General features: G+C 41.2%; 1 protein-coding gene across 1 annotated transcript in view; it reads left to right on the forward strand.

Moving 5' to 3' along the window:
• Positions 1-19,933, forward strand: part of LOC140195487 (threonine synthase-like 1) — a 99,025-nt gene that overhangs the window by 46,103 nt on the left and 32,989 nt on the right. The gene's annotated exons all lie outside the window — the stretch shown is intronic.

Here is a 19,933-nt window from a genome sequence, read left to right on the forward strand (position 1 = left end):
AATGGACTCACTTTCAAGGACTTTTCATCTCATGATCTCCACTTTTATTGCTTATTTATTTATTATTATTATTTCTTCTTTTGTATTTGCACAGTTGTTAGTTTGTTGTCTCCTGCACTGATCACCCAAGTTGGATGGTCTTTCATTGATCCTGTTATGGTTATTATTCTATAGATTTATTGAGTATGCCCACAAGATTGTGGACTTTAGAAAGGGTAAGATGAAGGAACACACACCAGTCAGAAGTAGAAGGAGTGAGCAGTTTCTTGTTCCTTGGTGACAATATCTCTGAGGATCTAACCTCGACCCAACATATCGATACAGCTTCAAAGAAGGCATGACTGTGGCTATAGTTCATTAAGAATTTGAAGAGATTTGTTATGTCACCAAAAACACTCACAATTTTCTACAGGTGTACTGTGGAGAGCATTTTAATTGGTTGTATCACCATCTGGTCTGGGGGTAGGGGGCAATTGTACAGGATTGAAATCAACTGTAGAGAGTTGTAAACTTAGTTAGCTCCCTCATGGGCACTAGCCTCCGTAGTATCCAAGACATCTTCAAGTAGTAATGCCTTATAAAGGCAGCCTCCATCATTAAGGACCTTTATCACCCAGATTATGCCTTGTTCTCATTGCTACCATCAGGAAGGAGGTACAGAAGCCTGAAGGCAGACACTCAACAATTCAAGAACAGCTTCTTCCCCTCTGCCATCCAATTTCTGAATGGACAGTTTACTCTATAATAGGGATAGCATTGTACTGCTGCTGCAAAGACAACATATTTCACAACAAATACCGATGATAGTCAACTTGATTCTGATTCAGAAAATGAGTATCAGGGTTGTATATGGTGACATACATGTACTTTGATAATAAATTTACTTTGAACTTTGAACACAATGCATATCTTACCTACCATATATTACCTTGTTGTGCACATAATAGATGATCCAACCCGGACCCACAACACCTCCTCATTAGTCAAAAAGGCCCAACAGTGCCTACACTTTCTCAGGAGATTGAAGGGTGTAAGCCTCCCTTGTCCCCATTCGAACAACTTTGTTCAGGAACACGTTTGAAAGTGTCTTGTCTGGCTGCATCACTGTGTGATACAGAAGCTGCAAGATATCAGAACATGGGACCCTAGAGACGATAGTAGATCCTGCTGAGAGGATCACTGGAACATTGGAGTCTCCCTTCCTGCTACTCGTGCCATTTAACAGGAACATTGTATACTAAGTGTATGAGGCATTATTATGGATCCCTAATCCCTATTCCACAACCCCTTTGACCCACTACCATCAGGCAGGGGGTACTGGAGCATCAGGATATGACTGCCAGACTGGGTAACAGCTTCTTCCCCCAGGCTGTGAGACTAATGAAATCACTTCCACCACGGAGATGTTGTCACTAGGACAGCAAGCTGTTTACCGTTACTGTATTATTTACTATTTACCTGTGCTGTGAACTTCACAAGCATTTTGAATTATATGTTATTAACTTATTTGTGTAATTGTTTTGTTTTATGTGCTGCATGTGATATATGTATTGTGGGTGCAATGTTGTCTGGAGGAAAGTTGTTTCGTTGGTTGTATATATGTACAGTCAGATGAGAATGAACTTGAACTTATTGATTACATTGTGGATCAATTATTCATTTTGGATGGTTATGCAACTAATAATTGCAAATATGTGTGTTAGAGGTGGATGGGAGAGGTGGCATAGTTCCTGTTGCATTTCTAAATCAGGTCAAAAAAAGTACCATTGCCAATTCCACTTTAAAGATTGTGTGAATTTCATTTAACCCTCTTAGGAGGAAACTGGCAGTGTTAGAGCAGAACTCCATGCAAGCATGAGGACCACTGAAAGGGAGCATTACAATTGGGAAACAATTCAGAAAGATGCTGAGAGACTCACATGACATCTCAACGAAACAGCAACCTTTGCCAAAGCTGAAATGTCTAGAGGCTAAACAGTGACAGACAGGAACAAAGTAGAGTAGATGTCCAAGGGTCTGCAGATAAAATGAAAGTAGGTTCAGCACCTTACCCCTGTTTGAAGTGAAGATAATGCCTCATGAAGCTGGTAGGAGGGTGTCTTCTTTGACATTCCATTTTACCATCTCCATGGGTTAACACTGCAGTATGCCTGCCCGAAGTTATAGACACAGGTGAGACCACTGCTCTTTGTTAATCGGCTCACTGTTGTATGATTTCTTCAAGTTTTCTCAGAGCAGATGGCAAAGCTACTAACTGGAACTTTTTGAAGATATTTACCCCTGTCAATGTTATGTGCCAGAGCTTCCATAAATGACTGGTGGCAACCTTGGTGAAATCATCCAGTCAGGAAATGCCTCTCTCCATCAGTCTGCCATGCTTTCCTTTATCCACTATCGAATAAAGCATGAAATAATGTAGAAAATGTCTGTTATGGTGATTTCTCACATTTCGAAATGCCATATTGCTATTGTCATTTTATCGCTTTCCAGAAAAGGGTTTTTGCATGTTTGGCTGAAGGAAAACTAAGGCAGCCAAACGTGTTTGATATACCTGTGCGAGTGCTCCCATCTTCCAGAAACTTCATCCAGGAGAATATGGTGCTTGGGACAAACTGAGCAATCATAAATAAAGAAGTATTATTGGCAAATTGTCACAAGAAAAGTATTAATTTGACATGTAAGAAATGTACATTCCTTAACACAAATATGTCTTTTCTATACTTTTCATGCTAAAATTCCTTGACAGTATTGGATTTCACATGAGCTTAACAAAAGTCTTGCACATTTGAACATTACAGCAGCTTTTATTTAGGCATGTCTTATTTCAACACTCTGACCCTTGCACCTGTGTACTAAGTGCAAACAAGTAGTAATAACAATATATATTGTGCCAATACTTTTTCTTTATCACAAGTTCAAAGTAAGGGCAAACAACAACCAAGGAATTTAAGTGGATTTCAGCAGAGGGCAATGTGATAGAACCAATAATAGAAAGAGAAACAGGCCTTTATCACTTGAAGCAAGTTACTAAAAAGAACTGATAAAGATTTGAAACCTATTTTGGAATCAATGGTGAATTCGTATTGCTGCCTGAAATGACAGTTTCTGCTGACACTGTAATACTCTGCTCATTATCATGGCTAGGATATATAACAAGCTAGTAACCCTTGTTATAAAATCAAATATTTTAGGAATGTCTCCCAATAAGTGTCACATTTATCAAAATCAGTCAGTTTTATAGAATCATGATTTATATTTGATGGTTTAATGAGATAGTAAAGTTTGGAGTTACCTACATATTTAACGTTATTGATATTTTACTTTGGTGTTTTTGTGCTGCTTACTTTGAAGCTTATTAATCGTGACATTTTATTTATAACTGATAGAACTGGCAACTTAATGTCTCATATAATTACAGGTCTCTGGTTGTAGGTATCTGTTTTGACATCTAATGGCTAATATTCAGCAAGCATGACAGGAACATGCAGTAATGGCTGGAGAAAATGTAAAACACATTTTGACCTTCCTTGGTGGATGTTGAATACTGGATTGCCACTTTCAGACATAGGTGATTCTGCTACTGAGCAAATCAGAGAGCACTTATGTTTGAAATTGTTTCCAAAAACAGATTTCCTGTCTTTTCCTTTCCATGTGGTTAATCCGCATTCCAGTGATTTATTACTGAATTTTGCACATTGTTCTACAGGATATTGCTTTTAAAAGTAAACAGCTTCCAGTCATCTGCTGCTGTGCATAAGCTTTGAAATAAATATTAATATAAGTGATGCTTATATGTTTAATATTTAACAATGATTTTGACAAAAAAATTGAGGATAAAATTCAATCACCTCCCTGGTGACACCTAGAGTCGGAATATGGTATCACAAGATTTAAAAAAACAACATAATAATAACTATGTTTTTGAAAGTATCCTGCTAGTTTCTGATGATAGCACACCTGTTATTTCTGGATAATGTGCATAATTAAATGCCATGGCATTGAAACAATAGCCAGGGCAATGAGAGAGGATATCTCACTGGCAACTCAAATTTAATCAATGCTTATTCTTATAGGTAAATTGGGACTTTTAGTGTGAATATTGTTTTAGTCTTTCTTGTGCTTAAAAAATCATATCAAACAGTTGTCGGCCCTTACCAAAGAAAAGTGAAGAGAAGAAGTGCAGAGCAAAAATAAAAATAAATACTAGCTGTACAAAAAGGTCAACGAAAAGGTGATGGACGTGCTTAGCTCCTGAATCCTGGTTTAATCACTGGTAAAGCACCACTGGACGAGTTGTGTGACATTTCAGGCCATTTAATATTTTCCTATGAGGACTGCTGACATCAGAACATCCTTCAGCAGGGTGAAACCTTGCAAGACCTCAATCCTGATGGCATATCTGGTTGGGTGCTGGAAACCTGTGTTGACCAACTAGCTGGAGTGTTCAGAGACATCATCATCTCACTTCTGCAGGTTCCCATTTACTCCCAAATGGCATCATTGGTTTTGGTTTCCAAGATGAAAAGTGTGACCTGCCTCAATGTCTACCATCTGATAGTGCTTACGACTATTAAAATGAAGTCCTTTGACAGGTTGAAGCACATCTGCTTCAGCAGGGACCTGGTCCTGGTTTGGTCTGTCTGTTGCTTACTGTAGGTCTACAGCAAATGCTACGTTGTTGGCTCTCCATTCTGTGCTGGACCACCTGGACAGCTGGAATACTCACACAGTGGCCACTTTATTAGGTACACTTGTACACCTGCTCTTTAAAGTAAATATCCATTCAGCCAATCATCTGGTAGCAACTCAATGCATAAATACATGCAGACATTGTCAAGAGGTTCAGTTGTTGTTCAGACCAAATATCAGAATGGGGAAAAAATGTAATCTAAATAACCTTGACTGTGGAATGATTGCTGGTGCATTCAGGGTGGTTTGAGTATCTCAGAAACTGCTAACTGCTGATCTCCTGGGATTTTCATGCACAACAGTCTCCAGAGATTACAGAGAATGGTGCAAAAACCAAAAAAAGAACATTCAGTGAGTGGCAGTTCTGTGGGCAAAAATGCCTTGTCAGGGAGGTCAGAGGCAAATGGCCAGACTGATTCAAGCCGACAGGAAGGCAAAGTAACTCAAATAACCACGCGTTACAACAGTGGTGTGCTGAAGAGCATCTCTGAAGTTTGGAGTCAGAAGGCCCATATCTGAATATTCAGCGATAGCTGCATTCCCACTGCCATCAGCTTCTTGAACTGACCTGAAAATCTTTAATTCATCCCCAGACTGTATTTTCCTTGAAGCGCACTAATGTTGTTATGTTACTTTTTGTTTTTTATGTTAAGTTATACATAATTTATATTAATTTGAGTTAATGTGTGTTCATAGATGCTGCTTGGCCAGCATTTTGAGTGTGTTGTTCTATATTTTATTTTTGTCATGGTTGAAATGTTCTATACTGCTGCAAAAAGCTAACTTTCATGGCATTTATGCCCTGGGTGTGTATGCCAATAGCATTAAATTTGAACTTGAACTTAATAGTCTCTTCAGTAAATGCCACTATTCTTTTCTGCACCCCAAATCTGGCACCCCAAGAAAATATTGTTTCCTGTTCATAATATGCTCCTTTCCTTCTCAAGGATGAATGTTCCCTTCTTCCAGTCTCAAATACACATGCATTCTAACATGGTAACATTGATCAGAGTTCAGCCATTTTCTATATGCTGGATAATTAGGAAGGAGCAGTTTAAATTTGTCCACCACAATTGATAACCAGTTATTAATAGCAAACGAGAAAGCTTGATATGGTTCTGGAAAATGGTGGTTTAAGTGACCCGCCATGTAATTGAGAATACTCTAGAGAAGTACATGCTGAAATCCATAGAATGAACAAAACTGTAGATCAAGTCTCTGGTAACAGTAGGAAATAATTCAATCTGAAACAGAAGGATCAAATTATTTTAACTGAGTAAAGGAAAGCAACAAATAACACCCAATTTTTATCACAACAAAGGAACTGTAAACTACTGAAGGAAATTAGTAATTTGTACAGACAATGACAATTGAAAATCTCACGTTTACATTTGCCGAATGGCCAAAATAGTTTCTAAGTTATGGTAATAAATTAAAGTGTTCATTGTTTGTTCTACATTGAAGAACTGTGATGTAAAAGATCAGTCTACCTTGAAAAAACATTGTTGTTTTAGAATAAAACATTTTTTATTAAAAAACAATTGATCTTGGTTAGGAATTTAATAGGGTTTGATGAATTAAATTAATAAAACAGATGAATGAGGAGACGATATTAAACACGGAAATGATGTTGCTCTCAAAAAAAATATTTTTGAAGACCCATAGCATTTAACATTGTAATATGATCCAGTCTGAATTACCAAATAATTGAGAAAAGCAATTGCATTAAAGTGACGTTGGATTATCTTCTGGCGTAATTTGCTCTTTGTAATCATGGTAAAGTGAATTTTGAATACAGCTGCATTTACAAAGATTGTAGTAATAATCTACCACAGGAGGGCTCTGTTGCAAGTAATAAGTCTTTCAACCAGATTAACGCAATTTTGTTAAATTAAGCTGAAAGCAAAAAAAAAATGTGGAGTCCTCAAGTGTGGATGATGTTATTTATTTCTGTCATACTAGTATAGTCATACAGTCATACAACAGTGAAACAGGTTTCTTGATCCAACACGTCCATGCCGTTTTTTGTGTTCTCACATATACCAAATCCCATTTTCCAGCATTTGGCTTATAGACTCCTGTGTCTTGACAATTTAAATGCTGGTCGAGATATTTCTTGAACATTGTGAGTGATTTTACCTCCACAGCACCCTCAGGCTGTGTGTTCCAGATTCTAACCATCCTCAGTGGGGAAATAACCTTCCTCAGATCCCCTCCCAGTCCCTTACTGTTTACTTTCAACAATAGCACCAACTTTCATATGGTCTGCAAGCTTTCAGTTACATTCCACATTAATTCCCAGATTTTGAACCGATTTGCTAACTTGCCCTGAATCATACTGTATGGGCTATACTGCTTTGGACTGATGTCCCATGTGCTTTGTTCAATTCATTCAAGGAATATGGGCTTCCCAAGCTGAGCCAGTATTTAATTGTCCGTTGAGAATTAAGAATTCTTGAGAAGATAATGGTGAGCTGTTCTTTCTTCCTGACCTACTGATGTCCTTGTGGGTCTACCCCACAATGCTGTTAGATTTCCAGGATTTTAACTTAGCAATGGTAAAGGAACAGTAATAACAGTAACAGGAACAGTAAGTCAGCCTAGTGTGTTTCTTGAAAGGCAACTGCCAGGTTGTGGAGTTTCCAGGTTGTTAATGTTTTTGCCCTCTTGGCTGGTAGGGGTCATGGGTCTATAATGTTCTGTCTATGGAGTATGGGTGTGTTGCTACAGGGCATCGTATAAATGCTTATGTGAGAATGCTGTTCTTGGACTACAGTTCAACATTCAACACCATAATTCCACCCAGGCTTGACAAGAAGCTCAGAGACCTCAGCCTTCACCCTGCCTTGTGCAGCTGGATCCTGGACTTCCTGTCAGATTGCTGGCAGATGGTAAGAGTGGGCTCCCTCACCTCTGCTTCTTTGACTCTCAACACAGATGCCCTCAAGGCTATGTCCTAACACCTCTCCTTTACTCTCTGTACACCCATGACTGTGTCACCACCCACAGCTCCAATCTGCTAATTAACTTTTCAGATGATACTACATTGATTGGCCTTATCTCAAATAATAACGAGGCAGCCTACAGAGAAGAGGTCATCACCCTGACACAGTGGTGTTAAGAAAACAACCTCTCCCTCAATGTCGCAAAAACAAAGGAGCTGGTTGTGGATTACAGGAGGAATGGAGACGGGCCAACCCCTATTGACATCAATGGATATGGTGTTGAGAGGGTGAACAGCTTTAAGTTCCTTGCATACACATCACCGAGGATCTCACGTGGTCTGTACATACCAGCTGTGTGGTGAAAAAGGCACGACAATGCCCCTTTCACCTCGGATGGTTGAAGAAGTTGGGCACCCTAAATCCTAAGGACTTTCTACAGGGGCACAATTGAAAGCATCCTGTCTGGTCGCATCACTGCCTTGTATGGGAACTGTACTTCCCTCAATCGCAGGACTCTGCAGAGAGTGGTGCAGACAGCCCAGCACATCTGTAAACATAGAAACATAGAAAATAGGTGCAGGAGTAGGCCCTTCGGCCCTTCGAGCCTGCACCGCCATTTATTATGATCAGGGCTGATCATCCAACTCAGAACCCCGCCCCAGCCTTCCCTCCATACCCCCTGACCCCCGTAGCCACAAGGGCCATATCTAACTCCCTCTGAAATATAGCCAATGTACTGGCCTCAACTGTTTCCTGTGGCAGAGAATACCACAGATTCACCACTCTCTGTGTGAAGAAGTTTTTCCTAATCTCGGTCCTAAAAGGCTTCCCCTTTATCCTCAAACTGTGGCCCCTTGTTCTGGACTTCCCCAACATCGGGAACAATCTTCCTGCATCTAGCCTGTCCAATCCCTTTAGGATTTTATACGTTTCAATCAGATCCCCCCTCAATCTTCTAAATTCCAACGAGTACAAGCCCAGTTCATCCAGTCTTTCTTCGTATGAAAGTCCTGCCATCCCAGGAATCAATCTGGTGAACCTTCTTTGTACTCCCTCTATGGCAAGGATGTCTTTCCTCAGATTAGGGGACCAAAACTGCACACAATACTCCAGGTGTGATCTCACCAAGGCCTTGTACAACTGCAGTAGTACCTCCCTGCTCCTGTACTCGAATCCTCTCACTATAAATGCCAGCATACCATTCGCCTTTTTCACCGCCTGCTGTACCTGCATGCCCACTTTCAATGACTGGTGTATAATGACACCCAGGTCTCGTTGCACCTCCCCTTTTCCTAATCGGCCACCATTCAGATAATAATCTGTTTTCCTATTTTTGCCACCAAAGTGGATAACTTCACATTTATCCACATTAAATTGCATCTGCCATGAATTTGCCCACTCACCCAACCTATCCAAGTCACCCTGCATCCTCTTAGCATCCTCCTCACAGCTAACACTGCCACCCAGCTTCGTGTCATCCGCAAACTTGGAGATGCTGCATTTAATTCCCTCATCCAAGTCATTAATATATATTGTAAACAACTGGGGTCCCAGCACTGAGCCTTGCGGTACCCCACTAGTCACCGCCTGCCATTCTGAAAAGGTCCCGTTTATTCCCACTCTTTGCTTCCTGTCTGCTAACCAATTCTCCATCCACATCAATACCTTACCCCCAATACCATGTGCTTTAAGTTTGCACACTAATCTCCTGTGTGGGACCTTGTCAAAAGCCTTTTGAAAATCCAAATATACCACATCCACTGGTTCTCCCCTATCCACTCTACTAATTACATCCTCAAAAAATTCTATGAGATTTGTCAGACATGATTTTCCTTTCACAAATCCATGCTGACTTTGTCCGATGATTTCACCACTTTCCAAATGTGCTGTTATCACATCTTTGATAACTGACTCCAGCAGTTTCCCCACCACCGACGTTAGGCTAACCGGTCTATAATTCCCCGGTTTCTCGCTCCCTCCTTTTTTAAAAAGTGGGGTTACATTAGCCACCCTCCAATCCTCAGGAACTAGTCCAGAATCTAACGAGTTTTGAAAAATTATCACTACTGCATCCACTATTTCTTGGGCTACTTCCTTAAGCACTCTAGGATGCAGACCATCTGGCCCTGGGGATTTATCTGCCTTCAATCCCTTCAATTTACCTAACACCACTTCCCTACTAACATGTATTTCGCTCAGTTCCTCCATCTCACTGGACCCTCTGTCCCCTACTATTTCTGGAAGATTATTTATGTCCTCCTTAGTGAAGACAGAACCAAAGTAATTATTCAATTGGTCTGCCATGTCCTTGCTCCCCATAATCAATTCACCTGTTTCTGTCTACCAGTCTTTTCCTTTTTACATATCTATAAAAACTTTTACAGTCAGTTTTTATGTTCCCTGCCAGTTTTCTCTCATAATCTTTTTTCCCCTTCCTAATTAAGCCCTTTGTCCTCCTCTGCTGACCTCTGAATTTCTCCCAGTCCTCAGGTGAGCCACTTTCTCTGGCTAATTTGTATGCTTCTTCTTTGGAATTGATACTATCCCTAATTTCTCTTGTCAGCCACGGGTGCACTACCTTCCTTGATTTATTCTTTTGCCAAACTGGGGTGAACAATTGTTGTAGTTCACCCATGCAACCTTTAAATGCTTGCCATTGCATATCCACCGTCAATCCTTCAAGTGTCATTTGCCAGTTTATCTTAGCTAATTCACGTCTCATACCTTCAAAGTTACCCCTCTTTAAGTTCAGAACCTTTGTTTCTGAATTAACTATGTCACTCTCCATCTTAATGAAGAATTCCACCATATTATGGTCACTCTTACCCAAGGGGCCTCTCACGATAAGATTGCTAATTAACCCTTCCTCATTGCTCAAAACCCAGTCCAGAATAGCCTGCTCTCTAGTTGGTTCCTCGACATGTTGGTTCAAAAAACCATCCCGCATACATTCCAAGAAATCCTCTTCCTCAGCACCTTTACCAATTTGGTTCACCCAATCTACATGTAGATGTGAACTTCCCACTATTTAGGACATTTACAGAGACAAGTGCATAAAAAGGGCCTGAAGGATCATTGGCGACCTGGGTCACCCCAACCACAAACTGTTCAAGGTGCTACAATCTCGGAAACGGTACTGCAGTATTAAAGCCAGGACCAATAGGCTCTGGAACAACTTCTTCCACCAGGCCATCAGACTGATTAATTCATGCTGATACAATTGTATTTCTATGTTATATTGAGTGTCCTGTTGTACAAACTATTTACTACTGTTTATTACAAATTACTATAAATTGCACATTGCACATTTAGACGGAGGTGTAACGTAAAGATTTTTACTCATGTATATGAAAGATGTAAGAAATAAAGTCAATTCAATTCAATAAAAAGATGTTACAAACTGTGTTTTAATGGTCTAGTGAGTGAATTGTTGTGAATGAAGTGCCATATCCTGTAAGGTGTTGTGTTTCTTGAGTATTGTTGAAGCTGCTTTCATCCAGGCACATGGAAAGTATTCCCCCACGTTGCTGACTTGGACCTTGTAGTGGTGCACAGGATTTGGAGAATTAGTTGAGTTACTCATCAGAAGATTCCTATCCTCTAACCTGTTTTTCTAGTCACATTGTACATAAAGCTACTTCAGTTTGTGTTCAATGGTAGCCCTTGGGATATTAGTAATGGGGGAATTCAGTAATGGTAATGCCATTGAATGTCCAAGGGTAATGGCTACTTTGTTGGATAACTTCATTGCCTGGCACTTGTGCAGCATGAACGTTACTTTCCTGCTAGCTGCCCAGTTCTGGATGTTGTCTAGGTCTTGCTGCTTTTTGTTGTGGACTTCTTCATTAGCTGAGGAGCTGAATATGACACAACCATCAGCAAACTTACTAATTTCTTACCTTACATTTGAAGGAGGGTCATTGATGAAGGAACTGAAGATAGCTGAGCACAGGACACTACCCTAAAGGACTCCTGTTATGGTGTCCTATGATGGAGTTCATTGACTACAGCCACTTTCCTTTGAGCTAGGTATGATTACAAAAAGCAGGGGGGTTTCCCCTGATTTCCATTGACTCCATTTTGCCAGGGCTCCTTGATGCCATACCTGATCAAGTGAGAAATTATGCTCACTTCAACTCTGTAGATCATAAACACAACACACACAAAACACTGGAGGAACTCAGCACATCAGACAGCATACATGGAGGGGAATAAACAGCTGATGTTTCGGGCTAGGACCCTTCACCAGTACTCTGTGGTTTAGCTCATTTGTCCATGCTTGGACCAAGGTTGTAATGAGACCAGGAACTGAGTGACTTTGGCAGAACCCAAACGGAGCTTCTGTGAACAGATTGTTTCTGAACAAGTGCTGCTTGATAACTTGATTGGTTATGCCTTCCCTCACTTTGCCGATGATTGGGAATAGACTGGTGGGGACAGTAAATAGCCAGGTTGTATCTGTACTGTTTCTTGTGGATAGGACATAACTGGGCAATTTTCCACATATCTGGTAAATGCCTTTGTTGAGGCATAAGTGGAGATTCTGCAGATGGTGGAAATCTTGAACAACACACACAAAACACCCTTGATAAAAATGCCTTCAGGCTGAGACCCTTGATGAATGGTATCAGCTCAGATTATTGACTGTTCATTTCCCTCCATTGATGCAGCATAACTTGCACAGCTTCCCCAGTATTTTATGTGTGTTGCTCTGGTGGCTTTACTGGATTAGCCTGACAACTTCTGGAAGATAAGTACTTCTGTACTTCTGCCAGAATGTTGTCAGGGCCCATGGCCTTTGCTATGAGCCTTTTCTAGCCTTTTCTAATGCTGTGAGCTATTTCTTGATATCGTGTGGAGTGAATAAAATAGGCTGAAGACTGGCATCTATCATGCTTGAGATCACTGCAGGATTTTAAGGTGCACCATCTACTTAGCACTTCTGGCTGAAGAATCTTGCAAATGCATCAGCGTTCTCCTTAGCATCGATGTGCTAAGCTCCCCCATCATTGAGAATGGGGATATCTGTAGAGTCTCATCTGTCAGTGAGTTTTTTAATTGGGTGCTACTATTCACGACTGGATGCGGCCTTATTATGTCATTGCAGACCATATCAACTGTTCTCCCTCATAAATATTCTGCTACTTATTCTAAAAATTCAATTGTATTTGCTAGATAAGACTTTCTCCTAAGAAAATCACACCGACTATTTTTGATTAATCCTGCCATTTCAAGCATAGATTAATCCTGGGCAAAACAGACAAGATGCAGGAGGAACTCAGCAGGTCAGGCAGCAACTACGATTGTTTACTCATTTCCATAGATGTGCTCTGACCTGCTGAATTCCTCCAGCATTTTATGTGCCTTGCCTTGAATTTCCAGCATCTGCAGATTTTCTTGTGTGATAGATTAATCTCGTCCCTCTGCGGTTATTCCAGTAACTCTCTCCTGCTGATGTTAGACTCACTGGCTTGTAATTACCTGGAAAAGGTATGCTGACTACAAACATTCCTCCTGCTAGCTAGCAATGTATTAAAACATTGATTGAGCTAGGGCTTTACTCTTTGGAGAGAAGGAGGATGAGAGGAGACATGATAGAGGTGTACAAGATAATAAGAGGAATAGATAGAGTGGATAGCCAGCACCTCTTCCCCAGGGCACCACTGCTCAATACAAGACACGGCTTTAAGGTAAGGGGTGGGAAGTTCAAGGAGGATATTAGAGGAAGGTTTTTTACTCAGAGCGTGGAATGCACTGCCTGAGTCAGTGGTGAAGGCAGATACACTACTGAAGTTTAAGAGACTATTAGACAGGTATATGGAGGAATTTAAGGTGGGGGCTTATATGGGAGGCAGGGTTTGAGAGTCGGCACAACATTGTGGGCCGAAGGGCTTGTACTCTGTACTATTCTATGTTCTATGTTCTATCTTTTTTATTGATCAATTATTGTTATTCCCTCTTGTGCTAAGCACACTGCTCAATGTACCATCCAGATCCACAGGTTGCCAGATGCAGATATCTTGTTTTATTTTTGCTGATATATTTAAGTCAGGATAGGGGACCAGGTGCTGAAAATATGAGATGATTGCAAAATCATAGAAACAAACCTTTGTGTCCATGCTGGACTATCAACACCTATTTACATTCATTTCACACTAATCCTATTTTATTCTCACTGTGTCTGATGCCCTTACTTAATCTACCACTTAGTTCTACACTGGGGCCAATTTAGAGCGGCTAACCAATTTGCCAACCTGCAGGTCTTTGGGACGTGGAAGGAAACTCAGCAGAAGCCCACCCAGACACAGAGAGAACTTGCAAACCCAGAGACAACACCAGATTGTGTCCCGGTTACTGGAGCTGTGCCAATATACTGTCTCTCATCACTGAATAGACCAATCTGAAGGAATTGGAACTTTTTACTTGAAGATTAATAGACATTCCAAGCTATTTTAAAATTATTCATTCATGGGATTTTGGCATTGATGCCAATATCAACAACTATTACCAAAATCTATTTCGTCTTGTGATGGTGATCATCGTGTACATTGGTAGAATTAGCTTAGACTCTTCATCAGGCTCTCTTAACCCATATGCTATATCTAAATTTCAGATCTGCCTTTTCAATATCAGGGACTGTATACACTTTAATTTCCCCAAATAAATAGAAGGAAGATATTACCTTGAATCCCTGCCCTAAACCCCATTCCCTAGCCAACAAGCCTTTTCCTTTTCCTGGTAGCTGTCGGAATTAAAATCTGAAACTTTTCTGTTGTCTTTGACTTCGTGATGAGTTTCCCTGATTTTGGCCATAATATTCAAATGCGTTCCACTTTGGTTCTTTTTTGGGACAGCTTACAGGCAATAGGAGCAGTTTCCACTGGGGAATTTTGGAGGGGCTTGCTTGTGAAAGGATCCACTTAGCTCAGGGAAATAGTAGCAGGATGGAGATGTGTGGGAAGAAACCTGTAGTTCAGATGACATGAAGATAGGAAAGAGAGGAAAAAGGCAAAGCATGGATCTGGCATATGTTCAGGACAAATGGATCACAGATTTACTTTGGTACTAATGTGCAGATGGGGAATCATGGGTGTGAAGTCCCACAGGTTTTACATTTCCTGCTGAAAATTAGTTAGAAGCTGAAGAGCCAGTGGCCAATTCGAGAATGATTGTGATAACTTTATCACTCCATACTCTAAACTACCAGAGTGATCTACATTTTAAACCTTCGGCACTCGATTCATGTCGTATTCGATCATGATTTAGGAACATTATCTATTTGATGTGATTGAGATCAAACCACTCACAACCATTTCTGATTAATAATTGCCGCTTGCCATTTATGGGGGTGGCATGGTAGCATTATGGTTAGCGTAATGCTTTTTAGCACCAGCGATCTGGGTTTAATTCCTGCTGCTGTCTCTAAGTAATTTGTGCTTTTTAGGTGAGACCGTGTGGGTTTTCTTTAGCTGCCCCAGTTTCCTCCCACAGTCCAAAGATGTATATTTGGTCAGGGTTCGAAAGTTGTGGGCATGCTGTTGGCACCAGAAGCAAGGCAGCACTTGTGGGCTGCCCCCAGACTGTGTTGGTCATTTACACAAACAATGCATTTCACTATAAGTTTTGATGTACATGTGGCAAATAAAGCTAATCTTCTTTAGGTCTTTATTTTAATATCAGAATTCTAACTCTTATTGAACAAAATTACTAATTATTAGTTTCCCCTTCCATCCATCAAACTTCTGGTTGTGTTTTACTACTGAGTTGCCATGGTGATCTGTCAAATCATAAACATCTGTAATTTGAGGAGCTTCCTAGCTGAAGAGAAGATACACAAGTAATTTTTGTAGTAACCTGTAAACATCGAGAATGGATTGTCCTGGGGAAAATAAATCACTGATAATATTTAAGCAAGTTTAGAGGGAGCTTATAATTAAGTTTACTCAAGTATTATATTTTTCTATGGTTTTATTTGGAATTGAAAGCATGTCAGTATTTTGATATGGTTCTCTGGATCTGCCTCTTTGTTGAAATGTATCATATATACATCCTGTTACTGAGACAGGATTATAATGTTCTCATCCACAACAGTTCAAGAATGGTTATTTTTGGTTTCCTTTCATTTCTTATGCCTGTGAATAACTTCCACAACCTTACTGTTTATGAGATAGACAGCCTGCAGCAACTAGGTTGGATTTTGCAATTACTTATTAATCTGATATGGGGTAGAAAATTCCAAGATGACCATCTATAATTTGGGATGATATTTTTGTTCAAAACCTTAATGTTGCCATCAATAATGATGCATCATTTCATATAAATGAGGTATAAATTTTTGAGTTCTATTTTAATTGACAGATTTGATTTATCCAAGCTTGGAACAATGGGAATGTTGGGATTTACAACCAATGTTGACCATTTATTTTTGGTCTGCTGCTTCAGAAGCTGGATGCTATGAGACTTTATGAATTGCTGTCTTTTGCATAAAAGCTTTTCATCTGAAACCAGTATTCATTTTGTTGAGCTGTTTTGGTCCTTTATTAAATACTAATTAATACTTGTGTATTACCTTACATCACTTTAAAACAAAATTTTTAGTGCAGCTATCAAAGAGAGAAGCATACAGGATTTTATTTTGAACACTTGATTCCTTGAATCAATGTTCCTTGAACATCGATCAAGGAAATTTTCCTGAATTATGTTTAGGAAAGTTTTCTTAATCAATATATCAAGGTCCCAGTTAGAGAGAGTACAACACTGGATCTCCTATTGGAGAACAAGATTGGGGAAGTGACAGAAATGTGCGTAGGAGAACACTATGGATCTATTGATCATAATTCCATTAGTTTCGAGATAATGATGGACAGGGAAAGGACTGATACTCTGACTGAGATTTTAAAGAGGCTGATTTTGATGGTACTAGAAAGGATCTGGCAGGTGTGGATTGGGATTAGTTGTTTTATAGCAAAGTGATGCTTGGTAAGTGAGAGATCGACAAAAGTGAAATGTTGAGAGTACGGAATTTGTATGTTCTTGTCAGAATAAAAAAGCAAGACTAACAGGTTTAGGGAGCCTTGGATATTGAGGACCTGGTTAAGAAGAAGAAGGGAGTGCATAGGAGGTATAGGCAGCAAGGAAAATGAGTATAGGTAATGCAAGAGAACACTGGAGAGGGAAATCAGGAGGGCTAAAATAAGGCGTGAGGTTGCTCTGCAGACAAGTTGATGGAAGATCCCAAGGGGATTTCAGGCCCTGATGGTGTACCTGAAAACACGTGCTAACCATCTGGTGAGAGTGTTCAAGGACGTCTTCAATCTCTCACTGCTGCAATCAGAGGTTCCCACTTGCTTCAAAAAATGTACTATGAACATGTGGTGGATGTTTAGGGATCTCTTGCAGGATGTTAGGGATAAATTTGTCCCGGTGAGGAAGATAAAGAATGGTAGAGTGAAGGAACCATGGGTGACGAGTGAAGGAACCATGGGTGACAAGTGAAGTGGAAAATCTAGTCAGGTGGATGGGTCTATTGAGGAATATAGGGTAGCAAGAAAGGAGCTTAAGAAGGAGCTGAGGAGAGCAAGAAGGGGGCATGAGAAAGCCTTGGCAAGTAAGGTAAAGGAAAACCCCAAGGCATTCTTCAATTATGTGAAGAACAAAAGGATGACAGGAGTGAAGGTAGGACTGATTAGAGATAAAGGTGGGAAGATGTGCCTGGAGGCTGTGGAAGTGAGTGAGGTCCTCAATGAATACTTCTCTTCGGTATTCACCAATGAGAGGGAGCTTGATGACGGTGAGGACAATATGAATAAGGTTGATGTTCTGGGGCATGTTGATATTAAGGGAGAGGAAGTGTTGGAGTTGTTAAAATACATTAGGACGGGTAAGTCCCCAGGGCCTGACAGGATATTCCCCAGGCTGCTCCACGAGGCGAGGGAAGAGACTGCTGAGCCTCTGGCTAGGATCTTTATGTCCTCGTTGTCCACGGGAATGGTACCGGAGGATTGGAGGGAGGTGAATGTTGTCACCTTGTTCAAAAAAGGTAGTAGGGATAGTCTGGGTAATTATAGACCAGTGAGTCTTACGTCTGTGGTGGGAAAGCTGTTGGAAAAGATTCTTAGAGATAGGATCTATGGGCATTTAGAGAACAGGGACAGTCAGCATGACTTTGTGAAGGGCAGATCGTGTCTAACAAGCCTGATAGAGTTCTTTGAGGAGGTGACCAGGCATATAGATGAGAGTAGTGCAGTGGATGTGATCTATGTGGATTTTAGTAAGGCATTTGACAAGGTTCCACACGGTAGGCTTATTCAGAAAGTCAGAAGGCATGGGATCCAGGGAAGTTTGGCCAGGTGGATTCAGAATTGGCTTGCCTACAGAAGGCAGAGGGTCATGGTGGAGGGAAAACATTCGGATTGGAGGGTTGTGGCTAGTGGTGTCCGACAAGGATCGGTTCTGGGACCTCTACTTTTCGTGATTTTTATTAACGACCTGGATGTGGGGCTAGAAGGGTGGGTTGGCAAGTTTGCAGGTGACACAAAGGTTGGTGGTGTTGTAGATAGTGTAGAGGATTGTCAAAGATTGCAGAGAGACATTGATAGGATGCAGAAGTGGGCTGAGAAGTGGCAGATGGAGTTCAACCCGGAGAAGTGTGAGGTGGTACACTTTGGAAGGACATACTCCAAGGCGGAGTAAAAAGTAAATGGCAGGATACTTGGTAGTGTGGAGGAGCAGCGGGATCTGGGGGTACATGTCCACAAATCCCTGAAAGTTGCCTCACAGGTAGATTGGGTAGTTAAGAAAGCTTATGGGGTGTTAGCTTTCATAAGTCAAGGGATAGAGTTTAAGAGTCGCAAGGTAATGATGAAGCTCTATAAAACTCTGGTTAGGCCACACTTGGAGAACTGTGTCCAGTTCTGGTCACCTCACTATAGGAAGGATGTGGAAGAATTGGAAAGGGTACAGAGAAGATTTACCAGGATGCTGCCTGGTTTAGAGAGTATGGATTATGATCAGCGATTAAGGGAGCTAGGGCTTTACCCTTCAGAGAGAAGGAGGATGAGAGGAGACATGACAGAGGTGTGCAAGATATTAAGAGGAATAGTTAGAGTGGATAGCCAGCGCCTCTTCCCCAGGGCACCACTGCTCAATACAAGGAGACATGGCTTTAAGGTAAGGGGTGAGAAGTTCAAGGGGGATATTAGAGGAAGTTTTTTTACTCGGAGAGTCATTGGTGCGTGGAATGCACTGCCTGAGTCAGTGGTGAAGGCAGATACACTAGTGCAATTTAAGAGACTACTAGACAGGTACATGGAGGAATTTAAGGTGGGGGGTTATATGGGAGGCAGGGTTTGAGAGTCGGCACAACATTGTGGGCCGAAGGGCCTATACTGTGCTGTACTATTCTATGTTCTATGGTTTAAAAGGTTGACAATTGTACCAGTGCCCAGGAGGAGCAGGGTGAGCTGCCTCAATGACTATCGCCCAGTGGCACTCACATCTACTGTGATGAAGTGCTTGGAGAGATTGGTAATGGCCAGAATCAACTCATGCCAAAGAAAGGACATGGACCCACTGCAATTTGCCTATCATCGCAATAGGTCTAACGAGGATGCAGTCTCACTGGCTCTGCACTTGGCTCTGGATGACCGGGTCAGTAGCAATACCTATGTCAGGCTACAGTTTATTGATTACAGCTCAGCAGTCAACATAATCACACCCTTCGTTGTAATCAACAAGCTCCAAAACCTGGACCTCTGTACCTCCCCCTGCAACTGGATCCTTGGCTTTCTCACTAGGAGACCACAGTCAGAGTGGAATGGAAATAACACTTTCTTCTCACTGACAATCAACGCTGACGCTTTTTAAGGATGCATACTTAGCCCACTTCTCTACTCTCTTCACACACGACTGTGTGGCTAGGCATAGCTGAAATGCCACCTATAAATTTTCTGAAGACACAACTGCAAGCCAAGTAGGTACAATATGGAGAGCAAGCTATTGTCCATGTAGCAGACTCCCCCTCTCCACACAGCTGATGAGTAAAGAAGGACTGGCAGAGATCGATGCAGTTTGGCACCGGCGGCATTGCAGGAATTGCTGGTCTGCATTGAACTCAATGTAGGGTTGTCCTAGGGACTCCAGCTCCAGATTTTTCCTCAGGGTTTACTCCTGAACCTTCCCCCATGAGTAGGTAGAGCCATGATGCAGTGGAGGTTTGAGATCAGGGGTTCCCTTCTCCAAAATGAGCTGCCAACCACAGCTGATGAGCTCCATCTGCCCAGCACATCTATTGCTGGCCA

Source organism: Mobula birostris, chromosome 3, assembly GCF_030028105.1.
Source record: "Mobula birostris isolate sMobBir1 chromosome 3, sMobBir1.hap1, whole genome shotgun sequence".
NCBI lineage: Eukaryota > Metazoa > Chordata > Chondrichthyes > Myliobatiformes > Myliobatidae > Mobula > Mobula birostris.